We start from the raw sequence: 16,430 nt of genomic DNA, 5'->3' as shown, positions 1-16,430 counted from the left end.
ATCCCGTTACTTTCATCTGACTCAGTTTGGCAAAATTGCCTTGCAAACACTTCATTTATTCACCTGTCTAATGCCAATAAAGTAGTTTCAAGAATGCAAAACAATGAATAGAGTAGTAAAGGAATAGAATAGAATAGAATAGAATAGAATACAATAAAAGAATATAATAGAACAGAATAGAATACAATACTTGGCGTGGACCTACAACCATCCTCTAGTTGAACTGCCTGATCGCTCCAGGGCTGACCAAAAGTTAGAGCCCATTATGAGGGGCATTGTGCAAATGACTCTGCTTAAGGCTCTGAGAGGCACGGCGCATCGAGCACCTCTCTTGGGCGCCTGTCGCAGCGTCTGACCACCCTCGCAGTAAAGGAAGGTTTCTTCTGCCACGGCTTTGGACCGTTCCACACGTCCTGTTGCTGGAGACCAGCGAGAAGAGATCAGCACCGCCCTCTCCACTTCCCCTCCTCAGGAAGCTGTGGAGAGCAATGTGGTCGCCCCTCAGCCCCCTTTTCGCCAGACTGGATGAACCCAGTGTCCTCAGCCGCTTGGCATCCATCTGCTGAGCGTCTGCCAAAGAGGCGTCCTTTGCGAGCAGAGGAGAAGCAGCTCCAGCACCAAGACTTGATCTGGCCGAGCGGGAAGAAAGCCTGTGCTGGAAGGCAGCAGCATGGTCACCTCTCCAGGGCTGCTCTCCAGTGGGGCAGCTCGCCACATGTGCCGGTGCCTGACGTTGTCCCTCCCCAGGTGCAGGACTTGGCGCTTCCCCTTGCTGAGGTTCTTGGGAGCCCGGGCTGACGCAGAAGGCAGCACCAAGTGGAGACTCCGTGCAGGAGGAGGGATCTGGGCACCGCCGTGGCCAGGCTGCAGCCAGCAGTGCGGGCTGGTAGGGGAGCAGAGCCGCGGGACGTGGGGGCAGCGTCTGCGGTGAGGAGGACGACGGGCCTGGGGTGGTGAGCGATGATGGGGCACAGGGTGGCCCTGGAGAGCCCCCGGCTGGAAACATCTGCCCCGGCACCAGCTGCAGAGATGGAGGCCTGGAGGTGGGCAGCACTTGCCTTTGGGGGGAGGAGTGAAATAGTAGCTGGCACACATAGGAGGACCCCTCAGCTTTAGCCAGCATCCCACCCCTCCCAGGAAAAAAGCAATAAAGGGCAAGGACAGCAACACCACCTGCACTATTAGTAACACCAGGAGATTTTCTGGAGTTTCCATGCTTTTATTTTATTTAGATAGTTGGATTTGGGGTGCTGGGAGCTCTTGTGGGTTGGTGGATGCTCCAGCTGATGGCATGGTCCTGCTTTGGCCATCCCTCCAGAGTCACCGACGCTGTGCTGCCCTCTTGTTGGCTGGCGAGGCCTTGGAGCTGCCAGCCCTCCTCTTTGGGGGTCGCCGTGGCCCCCCAGGGGAGTGTTCACTGCCCCGGCCAGAGGTGGACGTCCTGGGCACAGCCTCCCCTGGCTCCTCCTGGGGCTCTTCTTGCCCTGCGAGGGTGGTGACAGGGGCAGCAGGGGGGCTCCCACCAACAGCAGCAGATGAGGTGCCAGGGAGCTCATCTAAGCTGGGTCTCCCAGGGCTGCTGGAGGGGGCTGGGCCAGGGGCAGGAGCCCCCCCTCGGGAGGCAGCAGGCTGGGGGACACCTGCGGGGCTGCCCTCCTGCCCCCCAGTAGGACTGGCGTCCTGCCAGCCCAGTGGTCTGCGGGCCTCCCCCCTGCGCCGCCGCGCAGCGACACGTGCACGCTGTTGCATGAACATCGCTGGGCGGTTTTGCAGGGAGCCCCCAGGCAGCCAGCCCCTGGCCCCGTCCTCCACCGCAGCCCTCTCCTGCACCCTGCTGCCAAAGGTCTCCTCCAGCTCCTGACGGACCCAGGACTGCAGGATCTGGAAGAGCCCTGGCTGCTGCCGGAAAGAATTCAACCAGATTGGGGGTTGGAGGCTGCCCACAGGACGCCTGAGCACCCCTTCTGCAGCCCACCACTGGGGTGCCCCAGGGTGATGGAGGTCGCGGGCGGGTGGGTGTCTGGGAGCTCCTCCTGCCTGGCAGACGATGACAGGTGGTGTGATGGCATGCTCCTTGTAGTCATCGTCCGCCCGCACCGAGTGCGCGATGGAGAGGACCCTCCTCTTGCAGAGGGGGCACTCGGGCTTGCTCTGAGCCCACCGCAGGATGCACGGGTAGCAGAAGCGGTGGAGGCATGTCATCACGAAGCTGGGTTCCTCGCAGCTGTCCAGGCAGATGGGACAGCGCTCCTCCAGCTCCGCGGCCATGCTCTCCACGTGCTGCGGTGGGCTGGGGGGAGCCGGGGATGGTGAGCAGCTCCCTCTCACTGGCGCTGCAGCAGCGGGTGTCACGCTAGAAAGGGAAGAGAGGCCACGGTCACTGGCTGGCCCGGGGAGGGGTGGAAGACATGCCCAGGCCCCCCCAGAAGGAAAGCCTCCCCGCTCCCCAGGGCGAGGTGTCCCCTGCCAGCTCACCTCTGCTGCTGCGAGCGCCCCTCCTGGGTGCCCCGGCTGCCTGAAGCTGGCAGGGCCGGGGGAAACCCTCCGATGGCTCTGGGTCGGGCACCGAGAGCTGCACGGAACAGCTCCCTGAGCACGACACCAGCACCAAGGCCTCGCTCTGCCCTCCCAACCTCGCAGACTGCTCAGCTGGAGTCTGGGCAAGAACCAGCTGGGTGACACTCGGCACCTGCTTATAAGCTGCCAGGGATGCCAGGTCACAATCCATCGCTCGGGGACATCTCATTCCATCGCCAGGTGACATCAGAACCCGTTGCTCAGGGCGGTGGCAGCAGGCCATCCTCGCCCCCAGCACTCGCATCGCTGCAGCCCCAGCACACGTGCCTGCGGCACTCAGTCCCCCATCTCCCGTCTTGTGCTCGGCGTCGGTGTTTCACACCAGTCACCGAGGCCATGGCTGTGTCTTCCCAGGGCCCCATCCGGTCACTCTGGCCATGGCAGACGTCTGCAGGCTCATATGGCAAGAGGGTTCTCTCAGTAACACCTTGTGCATCCCTCGGAGGCTGCAGGACAAAGCCCCACCGGCTGTCCCCATACGCCAGCACCGCTGGCCAGCCCTCTGGGCTCCCCCGGTTCCTCCCGCAGGTGGATCAAAGGCAGCAAAGGCCGCGCTTGGCTGGCTCCGGCCATAGGGCTCTTCTGCCATCTTTCTGCCCTAGCCAGAAGGTGCAAGGGTGAGCCCCGCTGCTCAGCACCCACCAGGCCTCATCTGGGCGCTGCGTCCCCTTTGGGGTCCCCGAGACAGGCAGGCAAACCGGAGGGGCTCCCGGGAGCCAAGGAGGGTCTGTGGCGCTGGGGCTGGCTCAGCATGGAGCAGGGAAGGCGCCGGGGCACCTCACAGCACAGCCCTGTGCCCATGGGGAAGGCATCAAGGGGATGGGACAGGCTCTTCCCAGCACTGCCTGGAGGGAGGGTGAGAGGCAGTGGTGTCTCCTGAGACTAGGGAGCTTCAGGCTGGAGCTAAGGAAGAAACCCCAAAATGCTTCTGAGGATCATGAAGCACTGGAGGGGGCTGCCTGGAGAGGCTGTGGGATCCCTGAGCCTGGACATCTTCAAGACCCGGGTGGCCTCAACCCAGAGCACAGCTGTCACAAGCCTGGGAAGGGATGCTCGCTCAAGTCTTGAAAGAGAAAGCATTGCCAGTGGGAAATACAGCGAAGGTTTCCAAAGGCGCAACAGGGTAGGGTAGGGTAGGATGGAATAGAACAGAATAGAATAGTTACAGCTGGCAGGGACCTACAACAATAATCTATTGCAATTTCCTTATCATTCCAGGACTGACCAAAAGTTAAAGCCCATATGAAGGTCAGTGTCCAAATGCCTCTTTTTAAGGCCCTGACAGGCCCAGGGCATTGACTACCTCTCTAGGGAGCCTAGAGGTATTTGACCACCCTTTTTGCAAAGAAATGATTCCTAATAGTCTGAATCTCTTCTGATGCACCATTGAACCATTCGCATGACTTCTGTCGCTGGATTCCAGAGAGAAGTCAGCACCTCCCTCTCCACTTCCCCTCCTCAGGAATCTGTGGAGAGTGATGAGGTCACCCTTCAGCCCCTTTCTCTCCAACCTAGAGAAATCTGGAGTCCTCGGCCGCTCCTCACAGGACATGCCTTCCAGCCCTTCCACCAGCTTTGTTGACTTCTTCTGGATGCATCCAAATTCCTTAACTTCCCTTTTTAAATTGTGGCACTCAGAACTGCACACTTGAGGTGATAGTGAACCAGTGCTGAATACAGCGGGACAATCACCTCTTTTGACCACATAGTTGTACTGTATTTTTGATGCTCCCCAGGATGCAGTTTGCCCTCTTGGCTGCCAGGGCACACTGCTAACGCATGTTGAGCTTAGTGTCAGCCAGCACTCCCAAACCCCTTTCTGCAGGACTACTTTCCAGCCACTCCCAGTTCTACTCCTGTCTGGCGTTCCTGTGTCCCAGGTTCAGAAGCCATCATTCGTTTATTTTAGATTTCACACCGCTGAGGATTGCCCAATACTTCAAGTCTACCTCCCTCTGCAAGGCCTTTTCTGCCTCGGGAGAGTCAGCAGCACCTCTCATTTTAGGATCATCAGCAAGTTTACTGGGCATTCAACCCGTGTCTCCAGATCACTGGTAAAAATATTGAACAGGACCGGCCCTAGAAGTGAACCCTGAGGAACAGTGCTGGTGACTAGCCCCCAGCCAGATGTAGCCCCATTCCGTATAGCCCCTTCAGTCCTGCTGTTCAGCCTGTTCTTTACCCAGTGCAAAATATACCTCCCTAAGGAATAGATGCAATATTACGTCTTTTCTCCAAAATAAGAAAGAGTCTGTCTCAGCAGCAAGCAGTGTAAGAAAATAGCGTTTCACACAGGAACAGATCTTCTATGCTTTCAACAGAAGGAGTGCAGACTGTCTTCTTACTATCTTCTGTAATGGATTATAGTTTATTTCATAAAATTGTAGAATCATTTAAGTGGGAAAAGACCCTTAAGATCGTTGAGTCCAACCATAAAATATTATGTATTACATAAAAATATATTCTTAAGATCTTCTAAACTACCCAGGAATCTGAAACTTCCAACAAAGGCATGCTTGTAGATATGTTCTGTTAACAAAGCTAAAACTAGCTGCCTTTTGAGTCTGAGCTGCTGTGGTGACACTCCTTATTTATTGTTGGTGCCTAAGGCAGCGTGTTGATACTGTGTTTGGTAATTAACGTGAAAGAGACAACCTTAGTGAGTAACGAAGTGGGTAAAAAAGTTTAGCTGGTTTGTTTTTTTGGTTCTTTTTTTTTTTCTTTTCCTCCCAAAATTAGGTTGAGGATAAGGGAGAAAAGCAAGAATGTGTTACAAAATCAATAGTTCCAAGACTCAAGCACTCCAGCAAAAATGTGCAATGGGTGATTTAAAAGTACAGCTTTAAATTCTATGGCATTCCTACTGACAGATATATCAGTACATACAGGATCTTAGTTTTCAGGCATTAAGAACTAAATGCTGAAAGGATGAACCTGGAGAAGCATTTGATTTCCTGATTGAGTTTTGATTAATGAAGAGTTTATTAATGTTAACCCTGATTAGATTAATTTACAGAGCTGTGGTGCTGGTAGAATTGCTAGTCATAAGCCTGTCAAGCTAATAATGTTTGCACAGCATCATCTGAGTGGCATCTGAAAATAAATTATAGCTCTTACTTTGGAATGTGAACTATACTGCTCTGCCTGAGATACAATCCACTGTTGTATTATGGGAAGACTTAAATGAAAAAATATGACATTCAGGCATTAATTGGTTATACACCGGGAAAAAAAAAATAGGAGAGTAGTCTTTGGAAATAAGGTCTGATAAACATTCAGTAAGTGCTTTTAAAGTCCAAAGGAAGAAAAATAAGGGTAAATTATCATTTGCAGATTACATGAGAGCTGGATGTATACCCAGGCATCTCAGCAGTTTTGGGTCATTCAGGGTGCTATGCCCCCAGCTCCATCAAAGTGTAGCTGCAGAGCCAAAGGTTATTCATTTCTACCCTCTTTAGTGGCTGAAGTAGAAGACTGTCTGTTTACTTTTAATTCCTGAGAACTGCAGAGGCTTTGATTGAAACTGACATAGAATTTCCTGTGCAGAAAAAGCTAATTTTCCTATTTTTGGAAAAAAAAAAACCAAAACCAACAAAACCAAACCAAAAAACAACCAATCCTATTATGTGGAATTATGATGACACACCAGAATTATTTAATGAGTTCTGGATTCCTTAGCCATATGATGTAAACCTCAGTTTCTGGGGCCAGCTGAATAGTGGATGGTGCTAATAATAGGCTGCTGTCTTCAGTACAGACCAGATGGAAGAGGACACACATACTTACCTATTGCCAGAAAAAATGCTGAGACACAAAAACCGTTATGTTTTGCTCCTGATTTTGAAGGACCATGTGGTCTTCTGGTGGTAGTCCCCTTTATACATTGCTGACGTGCCTCTTCCACTTCCGTAGCCCCTGTTCTTCTAGGCCCTCAGCAAACTCCTCATACCATTGCCTCAGTTAACCTTAGGCACTAGCCCTAGCGAGGATGCCAAGCAGTTTTATTTTCACACACATATCTGTAAAGCTTGCTATAGATGGGGTATTTGGGTAATGTGTATCAGCTACCCTCTTGAAGGCTGGGCTGAGCACATGGAGGTGGAAATGACAAAGGCTGAACAAATTTGGGTAGTTATTCATGGCAACAGCAAAAGGTACGTTCTAGCAAGTCTCAGGTGTCTGCTCAATAGCAAGGTAACATCACAAATGGCTGCTCCTTTTCTTGGTAGTGGGTTTGTTTTGGGTTTTGTTCTTTTTTCTAAAGAGAAAAATGGTAATTTTCTCTGGCCTTATTTTATGAAACACCTTAAACATTTCTTTTGAAGTTAAAAAAGAAAAAAGAAAAAAAATGGCTTTAGATTGGAAAATATCAGCTCAAATAAATTCTACAAAGTTAAGAGCAGCTATGAAAACAACCTCTAACATTGGGAAGTATTCACAAGCTAGAACTTTCTGCAACATTGCCTACAATAAGTGGTTCACATTGTACCCATAAAAAGCAACAGAGAAACTAACAAATATTTCATATTGTTGCTTAGATTTTTTTGTAAGGAAGTAATTTCATTGATATTTTCTGATAAATGTGATATGCTAATTTTTCCCTAAGACTGGAAAAATTATTGTGAAACTGACATCAGTATTATATCATTACAAATAGTTGATGTTTCTGTAATTTTAATAAAAATGTTTTGTGAAAGACTTTGAAGGTGAAGAATTGCATGTACATGTAATTATGTAACCACTTTATAGCTGATGCTAAGATAATTTCTGGCTGGTTTACAAACCTCTCTGCTATCAGATGTGTAATATCTGTGTTAGCTGAAACTGAAAAGCCACCTTTGTTACGTTTAAAAAAAAAAAAAAATTATATCAGTACAGTTATTTTCATTTTTTCTTTTGCTCAGATACTTTCATAAGTGATCACATATTTAATGGCATGGTCAGTTAAAACATTTTTAATTCTGAAATCTTTTTTAATTAATAATGGCTTTTAACTATTATTTTTTACAAAAATGTCTTAACCTTTTAACTTCTACTAAAAAGCTAGGAAGCACTTTGCAGAAAAAGTGTATTTCTCATCATTCAAGAAAAAAACCCAAAATGGAAAGTTTGAGGCACTTTCATGGGTTTACTTTTATAGTTTTAAATTGTTCCTTTGTCTCCCTTATAACCTCCTCTTCTCTTTGAATTTATATAACTGGCTATTTTTGACCATGATTTCTTAGTTGTCTTTTCTCTGAAGACTTTCTACCTCCTACCTGTCTTGCTGGCATACATGTAAAATCCCATCAGTAGATTTTAATGAACTGAACAGTAACATGAAATTTCCATTTAAGAATAAAATCTTCCTGTGTAGGTAAATCACAATGCATGAATATATACCTGAAAACTTCAAGGATTACACCTCCCCCACCCCCCAAGGGATTTACTATATCATGCTTATCCCCGGTGGCTTGAGGAGTGGATTGAGGGTTGCACTAGCCGAGGTCAGAGCAACCCAGCAGGCGGTGGGCTGCCCTTCTCTCACCCGCTTCCAGGGGTGAGAAGAGACTCCTGTCCTCAAACCAGTCCCCTTGGTGAGGCCCGGTATCACTCCCTCCCTCCTCCCTCCGGTGGCATCGCATCGAAACTGCCTTCGCTCCTCCTCGACGGCTTTCCCCATCCCCCCAGCAGCTGAGGTGGCCTCAGCGCTGCGCTCACAGCTGCATCCCTCCTTCGGTGTCGCACAGCAGCCCCGGGTGCAGCCCTCCGCCCCCGCGCTGGACCCGAGGCACCCGCATCCCCATTGCTGGAGCTCCCTCTGTGCCGCCTGGAACGGCCCCTACCAGTTTTGTCGCTGCCTGGATGCAGCAGTCATTACAATGGCTTTTTCAGCTGGTAGATTCTTCCAAGACGTTTTTGGAGCTGACCTGTGTGTACTTACTCAGGGTGGCATGGCAGGAGGAGGAAGGATAAAAGTGATGAAGAATTTTGCATTTCTCTGGCAGTGGGAGGAATAAGGAGCCACTTGTTAGAGGCTCTTCAAACGGTTTGTTGGCCCTGCTGTTTTTCCTTGGAGATGTCAGGAGGAGATAATTCATTAGACAGTCATACACGGAGAGGGATACCTTGCCTTAAAAAAAGGAGTGGGGAGGGAGACTCAAAATGATTTCTTCAGTAAGCAAGAAGCTGGAACACTGCATGGCCAAGTCTGTGTTCCCGTATATTGTAATTATTTTTCCAAAGGTTTTTTTTGCCCCAATTCTTCAGTAACCCCGGTTGCAACAGAGATGTTTGTGTTAAAACCATCAGTTAAAAAAATCAGCAGAACAGACCTGCAGCCTTCCTTGGACTCCCGGATGACTCGTCTGAGTTCAAGATTTCATCCCAACATACTGACACCTATGTAAGCAGAGGGAGAATTTTAAAAAAAAATGTCATTTGAGTAAATTGAAAGAGTTTGCAGGTACAAGTAATATTAGCTCATCTGTGTAAAGGTACATGTGGTAATCAGAGGACTATGGCTGGTTGTACCTCTAGAATATTTCCTTGCAGAAGTTCAGGGTGCAGGCATCTTTGTTTAGATTTGTTTCTCTGACCATTTCACCCAGGTGACTGTAGTGAGAGCCATCCTGCGGCCCATGTCTATATTTCTGTATGTGATTACTGTGCTTGGGAACAGCAACAATTTTTGGTAGGCTGAAACCTTTTCTAAATATGTAAAGCAATAATAAATACATGAATGCCTGTGATACCATCAAACCACAGCAGCATGTAATATTATCTACTGAACGTCCTGTCACAGTTTTATATATTCGGTTCTTTCCTAGGTCTTTGGTGGTGAGGGCTGTGTGTTCTTGTTACTGGAGTGATGGACGATGGTTCTGTGAAAGAAAGGAAGGCAATGCCATTTTCCATTGATTTTATCTACTTGAATAATTGAACATGGTATCTCTTAGAACGGACACAGTTCAGCTAGGAATGTTGACACCCTCTTAAGGCAATGCCTAGTGAGGAGAACAATATGGTTCATGATTCAATGAAGGTGTGTGCCTGTTGATGCCCTCCCCCCTTCTTGCATTTAAATACCGTTTTAATACCTAGCATTTAAATACCTCCTTTCATGGTAACATCAGAATATGTGTTTAAAACATTATTTGGACTGTGGTTTAGAGACAGACTTGGAGGCCTGAGTTTTGTGTTTAAAGATACTTCCATAATCCTTTGTGGCAATAATTGCAATAAGCTAAAAATAAGGTTGTTTAGAAGTTGCAGTTTGATAAGCAACTTACTTTTCTCTAGTTTGTCACAAACACTAAGGCCATTCGCAGCTGCTGTGTTTTTACCAATGATATTTCAATTAATTGCTCTATTACCCGGCTTAACATGGTATCTCAGATCCTATGATTAATATTAACAAATTAATCATGTAGTAGAATCAGAAGAGTAAAGGTTAACTGTTATTTTTTACTGATCTTAGACATTGAATCTGAAGCTTCAGGTCACAATATACTTTTTTAGGAACTAGCAGATAAATATTCAAATCAAATGCAGCACAGTTGCTCTGTTCGGGAAGTGTGACTAAGTACTTTTCTAGGGATTCTGTTATGTACTACTTCTTAGATAAAAAGCACAAAAATAAATTCTGTTTGTTAATATTTGTCCAGGTTGTATGCTAGGCGTAAGGGAATCTTGCTTTTGGGGTCTGTTGTTACACTCAGTGAGCATCTGGTAGCAAAAGTCATGGGCCATATCCCTGGTGAGTATAAATTGTCACAGGTCCATTGACTTCAACTGAGCTATGACTATTTATACAAATTCCCCTCCCTGTTAGTTTTCAACTTTTTAACACTACGGTCCCCTTCTTTTCTGATGCTATTTATTACATTCCTTTAGCATATGGGGAAAGTTTACATCCCTCTGGTGTTTCAGTAAAGTCTCCCTTTAAGGTGTTAACTACTTTGATGGGTATTTTCTGATATCCCAGGAGCACTGATCTTTAGACACGGGTGAAGATGTGCAAACAATGATTTTATGTGCCGGAAAGGTGGGTTATTAGCAGACAGTCCTTTGGTCAAAGAATGAAACTGTTTCTTCAGAGCATGGATACAGGTAGGGCAGGAAGCCTGTGCCCTTCTCCCATGTCGTTGAGGCAGGGTGACTCCATCCAGGCAGGGGCTTGATGCAGGCAGCGAAGTTGTCCCTGTCATCCCTTCTGCTTCTTGGCTTTAGCTGGCTGGACACAGATGTGCAGGTGTGGGTTTTTTGGTATTTTATGGTTTGTGATTTTTTGGTTTGGTTGTGGTGTTTTGTTTTGAGTTTTATTTGGTTTTGTTTCTTTTTCTCCCCCCCCCCCCCCACCCCCTTTTTTTTTTTTTTTCTTTTAAGGTTTTCCTGTACACATGGGTTTTGGAAACTCCACTACAACCTCCAACCCCTTTGTGCCTGTTACTGGATTTCTGCCCTGTATGCACAGAAGTTATGGGTAACGTCAGGAGCTCTGGCATTAGCCCATCCCTTCTCAATGGATGAATATGAATCGTTCATACAATAGCAGTTTCGAAAAATCTCATTCTTTTCCTCCATCAAATATTTATACCCCAGTCTGTTGCCTTGAATATCAGCAGTAAAATTTCCATTGATCTGTGCACAACAGGAGGCCTATGAGAAGGAGCAATTTTATAGCCTATTGTAACTATTATTTTAAAAGGCAACACTCTTGACGAATTTTAATTCATGGAAAACAAGAAATCTAATGTTTTACTTTATATTTTCCATGAAAGGTAAATATACAAGCCTGACTGGAAAGTACCAAGTATTTTTTTTATAGTAACATTAATATAAATTCACTATCTTTTTGACAGGAGGCAAATTTTATAGATGTGATATTGCATATGACAAGGGTAGTATGTTTCTCTTAGATCTTCACTGTGACCTCTTTCAGTGGGAGGGCCTGAATATTTGGAGACGTGAACCCGTTTTAGGCATTGAAAAGTGATCCCCTTGTGAGTTGAGTTCCGTCCCTGGCACTATGATATATGTCAAGAGTAAGGGTAACAAATTACAAGGGCTGTAGTGTCAGATTATAAAAGGTCCTGATTTTGAGATACAGTATAAACAAACTGTGAACAGATATGTATATTAAAACCAGAAAATCCCGTGTCTTTACCAGCCCTTTATACTGCCCTTCTCACAAGTCAGAGTGATTTGCCTCTCTTTGATTAACATGAACGTTTTATTCCTTTAATTCTTTGTATTGCAGGTCATTTAACTTGTGTACTTTATGGAGTAGGCACACATCGGGCTAAGTATACTCATAGTTGGAAATACGATGCCTGTCCTTTTCCTTCTGATCTTATTCTCAATTATAGTTGTCCTCTTTACAGAGCTTCTGCCATCACTTTTCAAGCTGTAGGTATCAACAACTCCGAGACTTTCCCACAAGATGAATGACTGTATACCCAATACTGTATTTTTCTACCCATAGCAAATAGGATGACATAAATAATTTCTCCTTTCCTTTGTCCGTCACTGTCTAACCATGGTCTTCTGTGCATTTGTCCTTGCATTGCTACTCCACTTGCAATGGAATATGAGGCGGGTCCTATTATTGTCTTCTAGTATTTAACAGTTTTTAATCAAAAGCTGTTTAATCCCTGGACAATATGAAAGAGGTTCAAAATTTCAGGTTGCTTATTTGCCTTGGGAAAATTATAGGAAATTTTAACTGCACTTAATTTGCTTGTGGGAAACTGCTGTAACAGTTTCTACTATCCTTTAAAAAACTAACCTTTGGAGTATCCTGTTATATTCCATGAATTGCCTTAGTTCTGTTTACTTCGGTAAAGTGTAAGCTGAGAATGCATCTCTCCAAATAACTTCTAAATTTATTATCTGAATATCTTAAAATAAATTGTTCTCAAATTATGTTTTTAAAGAATGTTTTTGTCCATTTTATTACAAGAGTAGGTTGGTAGGGTATTATTAAGTTAATAGGGTTTTTTTTACATATTAAATTTAAAAAGTTTTCTTTGTGAATTTTCTGGAGGATTTCTGAGTTTCTTTTTATGGCTGATGCACAGTGTTGTGTCTTTTCTGTTTTCAGAAAAATACATTCAGCTTACAAGTTTCTGTTTTCTTTGTAACTTAAGTTTGTGGGATGCAATCAGAAAAGAAGATATCTTACTGGCAAATTAATATCTAGTACCTCTCAACTCTGCTTTCAGAATTCCCTCTGTGAACCCTTGCTGAAGCTTGTTACACCTTCATGTGTTTTTTCAGTTTTTCAGCAAAACCACCAGGTCTGCACTCACTGTGTGTTCAGGGCCACCAAATACATACTGAAAGCTCTTATTAGACTTACGTGTTTCACAAGGTGATATTAATACTGAACAGTTTTCATGGTTGCCTTTTATTTACAGGGACTTTTTTGCTTCATGTGCCCTCTGGACTGTTCAGCTGCGACAGTTACATACAATAGATTGTATTACACATATATCACGTAGTGCATTGTGCCCACATGTACACTTTCAGCATTTCAGGTTTTCTGTTAAGAAAGGCCTCTTTGCTACCTAGGTATTTTCTTTTGTAGTCTTTTGTTAAGTGTTCTTTTTGTGTCACAGGTGAAATTAAAGTAATGCTTAGTGCAAGGGTAGGGGTGGTGATGTTCAGTATATTTTTGCAGCACGTGCAGTACACCTGGAAATCTCTCCATCTACTTCCAGAGCAGATATCTACTTTATGGAAGTCTTGCATTACCTCTAGCTAGCGGGATTCCTGTTCATGCATGCTGGGTTTTATTCCTGTTCAGAGGCACCTGATTCTTCCAGTGCTTCCTCTATAGACCCAGATATCCCTGGAAGTTATGATTTCTGTCAGTGGGAGGAGATTGAACCAGCACTATACCACTGAACTTGGTTAACTGTCCACTTCATACAGACTTTTAATGCCCACCAACCTGAAGGCAGATTGTGTTTAATCAGGCAGTGCAGTGCACGTGTGATAAGGAATGTATAAATGTCTTAGTGCTTGGTTCTTCAAGATGTTTCCAGGTGTGGTAAGACTGATCAATCTTAGAGACAACCCATGTTGTACATAAAAGTAGTATCAGTGTTTTGGCTTTGCTTGTGCCTGCCTGAAATGAAAGGTTCTCCTGCTTTAGGTTTATACTAGAAAGGCTAGTTCTTAACTTTGTTGTTCTAGCAGAAGATCACCTTGTGAGTCAGAAAAACTAATAGCATTTATCCTAATAAATGGCAGTGGGGCTTTAGGAATACAGACTCTGTTTAATCAGATTCTTTATGATTTTATTTTTAAATTCAAACTCTGGTGAAACACCTGACAAGTAGTTAGGAGGAGAGTTCTCTCTGTAGGAGAATGTATCCTACTTCTACCGAGTGCTGAGAGAATTCATGTTCCAGGTGCAGTGTCTTTGAGACTGCCCTCCAGCAAAAGTGAAAAAAGGTCAACACTTAGGATGTTCCTGACTCTGATTTTTTGTTTGGGTTTTTTTTTGTTTGGGTTTTTTTTGGTTTTGTTTTTTTTTTTTGGGGGGGGGGGGGAAGTTATTTTAAAATGGAAGAAAATCAGTAATGAGAAAAGGTAATGCCATCCTGAAACATTCAGGAAGAAACAATAACAAAGGTAAAAAGGTACCTATCATGGTTGGCTTGTAAGATTTCTGCAACTGGAACAAATTGTACTGTTTTGGATTCCTCTTGAGGAGTCAGATTTCTGCTTTTCCCAAGGTTTTTGATCAGAGCAGCAGGAAATTGAAGAGTCTGTATTCATAAGACTCATTCTCTAGACACTTCACCAGCTTTGTTGTTCTTAGGACATGCTCCAGCAAAATTTATTAGGAAAAATTTATTCAGTGAAAGGGTTATAAAGCATTGGAACAGACTTCCTAGAGAAGTGGTGGAGTTACCATCTCTGGAGGTATTGAAAAGATGTGTAGATGTGGCAGTTGGAGGCATGGTGTGGTGGTAGACTTGGCAGTGTTAGGTTTACTGTTGGACTCAATGATCTTAAAGATCTTCTGCAATCTAAATGATTCTATGATTCTGCCTATTTTCAGCAGCTGTTAACTCTTGCTCTGATCAGCAACTGGATTGCTGGCATATGGTTTGGAGCATGAATCAAAGCCGCATGTGATTCCAAAGACTCCTGTTTAAACTGAGCATGACACTGCTTTTGCATTATCAGATTCCCCTCCGGTTGCTTTTTGCTGTGGATGTTTTGCCATGTGCTAAGTGAACATGCAGCTGAAGGAAAGAGTAATCTGTAAGGAGATTCGTAGTCCTGCCGCTTCTGCAGCTTTGTTGAAATCAACTGTTTTTCTAAGAAGTCTGATGTAATTTTGCCCCCTCGATATTAGTACTAGTCAAACTGTATTCACTGAGTTTTCTGACCTGACAAAGATGCATGCAGAATAACAGCCCAGCTTCTGTCAGAGTATCTGACACCAGGTTACTGTTTACTTTTGCTTGCATCCATGGTAATGGTCATATCCAGTTCAGTTCAATCAGCACTTGACTATAACATGGGAGAGGGGAGCATATGTGTGTATATATAGTATCTAAGCTGTATTTAGAAGTTCTTGACAGAAATAAGTAAGCTGAGATAAGTAAGAGATCACACTGCTTTTGCCACCAAACCCATACTGTTTGGAGTGCTGTTTTTTATAGGCTCTTTTTTGTGTGTGTGCGCTGCCAAGACAGCCCTGCACTGAGCGTCAAAGTGTGAGGTACAGTTTCAACTAGACATATTGCAGACTTTGTTCTGCAGGATAGGGGCATGAATTTACTCTTGAGAAAGAGGTCAAACAGAGGTTTCATATCCATTCATCTCCTCATGAGAATTGCTGACTCCCTACTGAGGTGGTCAAGGATCATAAAACAGGCATGGACAAAATACTTTGATATTTTTATCCCTTCAGGCATGATGCAATTGTTGCAAATTTAAGAGTTTTTGTTATGAGAGTGAAAGAATTTCACTGCAGGAATTAATTGCTCCCGAATGAGTCCTCCTTTGCTTCATCCATCATAATCGAAAACTCCTGTCTTTGTGGAAGCAGAACTTGATTCAGAGTTTGTAAACAAAATGTTGCATTATGAATATTTAACAATCAGACTGGTAGGAAATAAAGGCCAGATCTGGACAACTGCATGAGACACTTCATATCACTCTGCTTCATCTAGCAGCTGTATGATGGATCGCGTTCTGTTAAATCATTGTCTTTCTGGGAGGAAAGGGAGAAATGCTGCTTGAGTGGTGATGGATGGTTCCAGCTTTTGGCCACACCATACGAACAGTCCTGCCCAACCTTCCACTGCCAAAGAGTTTATACTTTAAGAAATAGTGGTAACATTTCCCTGGAGAAATGAGCTTTATCAGGGAGACACAGCACAGGAAAAACAAAAAGAGGTTCCTAAGACAGAATAAGATATTGGAAATAAGGGCTGCACTCGGCACTGCGCAGGCGTTGGCTGATGTGCTCATCATGGGTAGCTCTTGTCAGGCAACAGGTTTTTGTGCTGTGTTGGCCCAGCTGAAGTTACGTGGCTGTACACGTAATCACTGACGGTTTTGTCCTGCTCATGTGGCACCCTAAGGAAGGGTGGAAGTATTTGTGAGAGAAACCAGAACAGGTATTGATATCCAAAGATAATGAAGTACAAAGTGCAGAAGAGTACTGAAGTAATAGTTCAAAAATCACTGGTGTTGGAAGGTACCTCAGACTTCTGAACTGACCATTTTGTTACAAACGCTGATTAAGCTTTTGGGTGTCCTAGGATTACTCTAGAGTCATGGTTTTCTAGATCATGGTTTATGCCTTTTTTGGTCTACCATGCAGTGAATGACATGATGTGAAT

The 16,430-nt window shown here is 44.9% G+C and overlaps 1 protein-coding gene across 2 annotated transcripts in view; it reads left to right on the top strand.

The window, feature by feature from the left end:
* ROR2 (receptor tyrosine kinase like orphan receptor 2) overlaps nucleotides 1-16,430 on the top strand; it is a 154,380-nt gene that overhangs the window by 124,328 nt on the left and 13,622 nt on the right. The gene's annotated exons all lie outside the window — the stretch shown is intronic.

The sequence above is a fragment of the Falco cherrug genome, chromosome Z, assembly GCF_023634085.1.
Source record: "Falco cherrug isolate bFalChe1 chromosome Z, bFalChe1.pri, whole genome shotgun sequence".
Lineage (NCBI taxonomy): Eukaryota > Metazoa > Chordata > Aves > Falconiformes > Falconidae > Falco > Falco cherrug.
The sequence above is the reverse complement of the archived record's forward strand: the minus strand, read 5'-3'. Positions and strand labels throughout refer to the sequence as shown.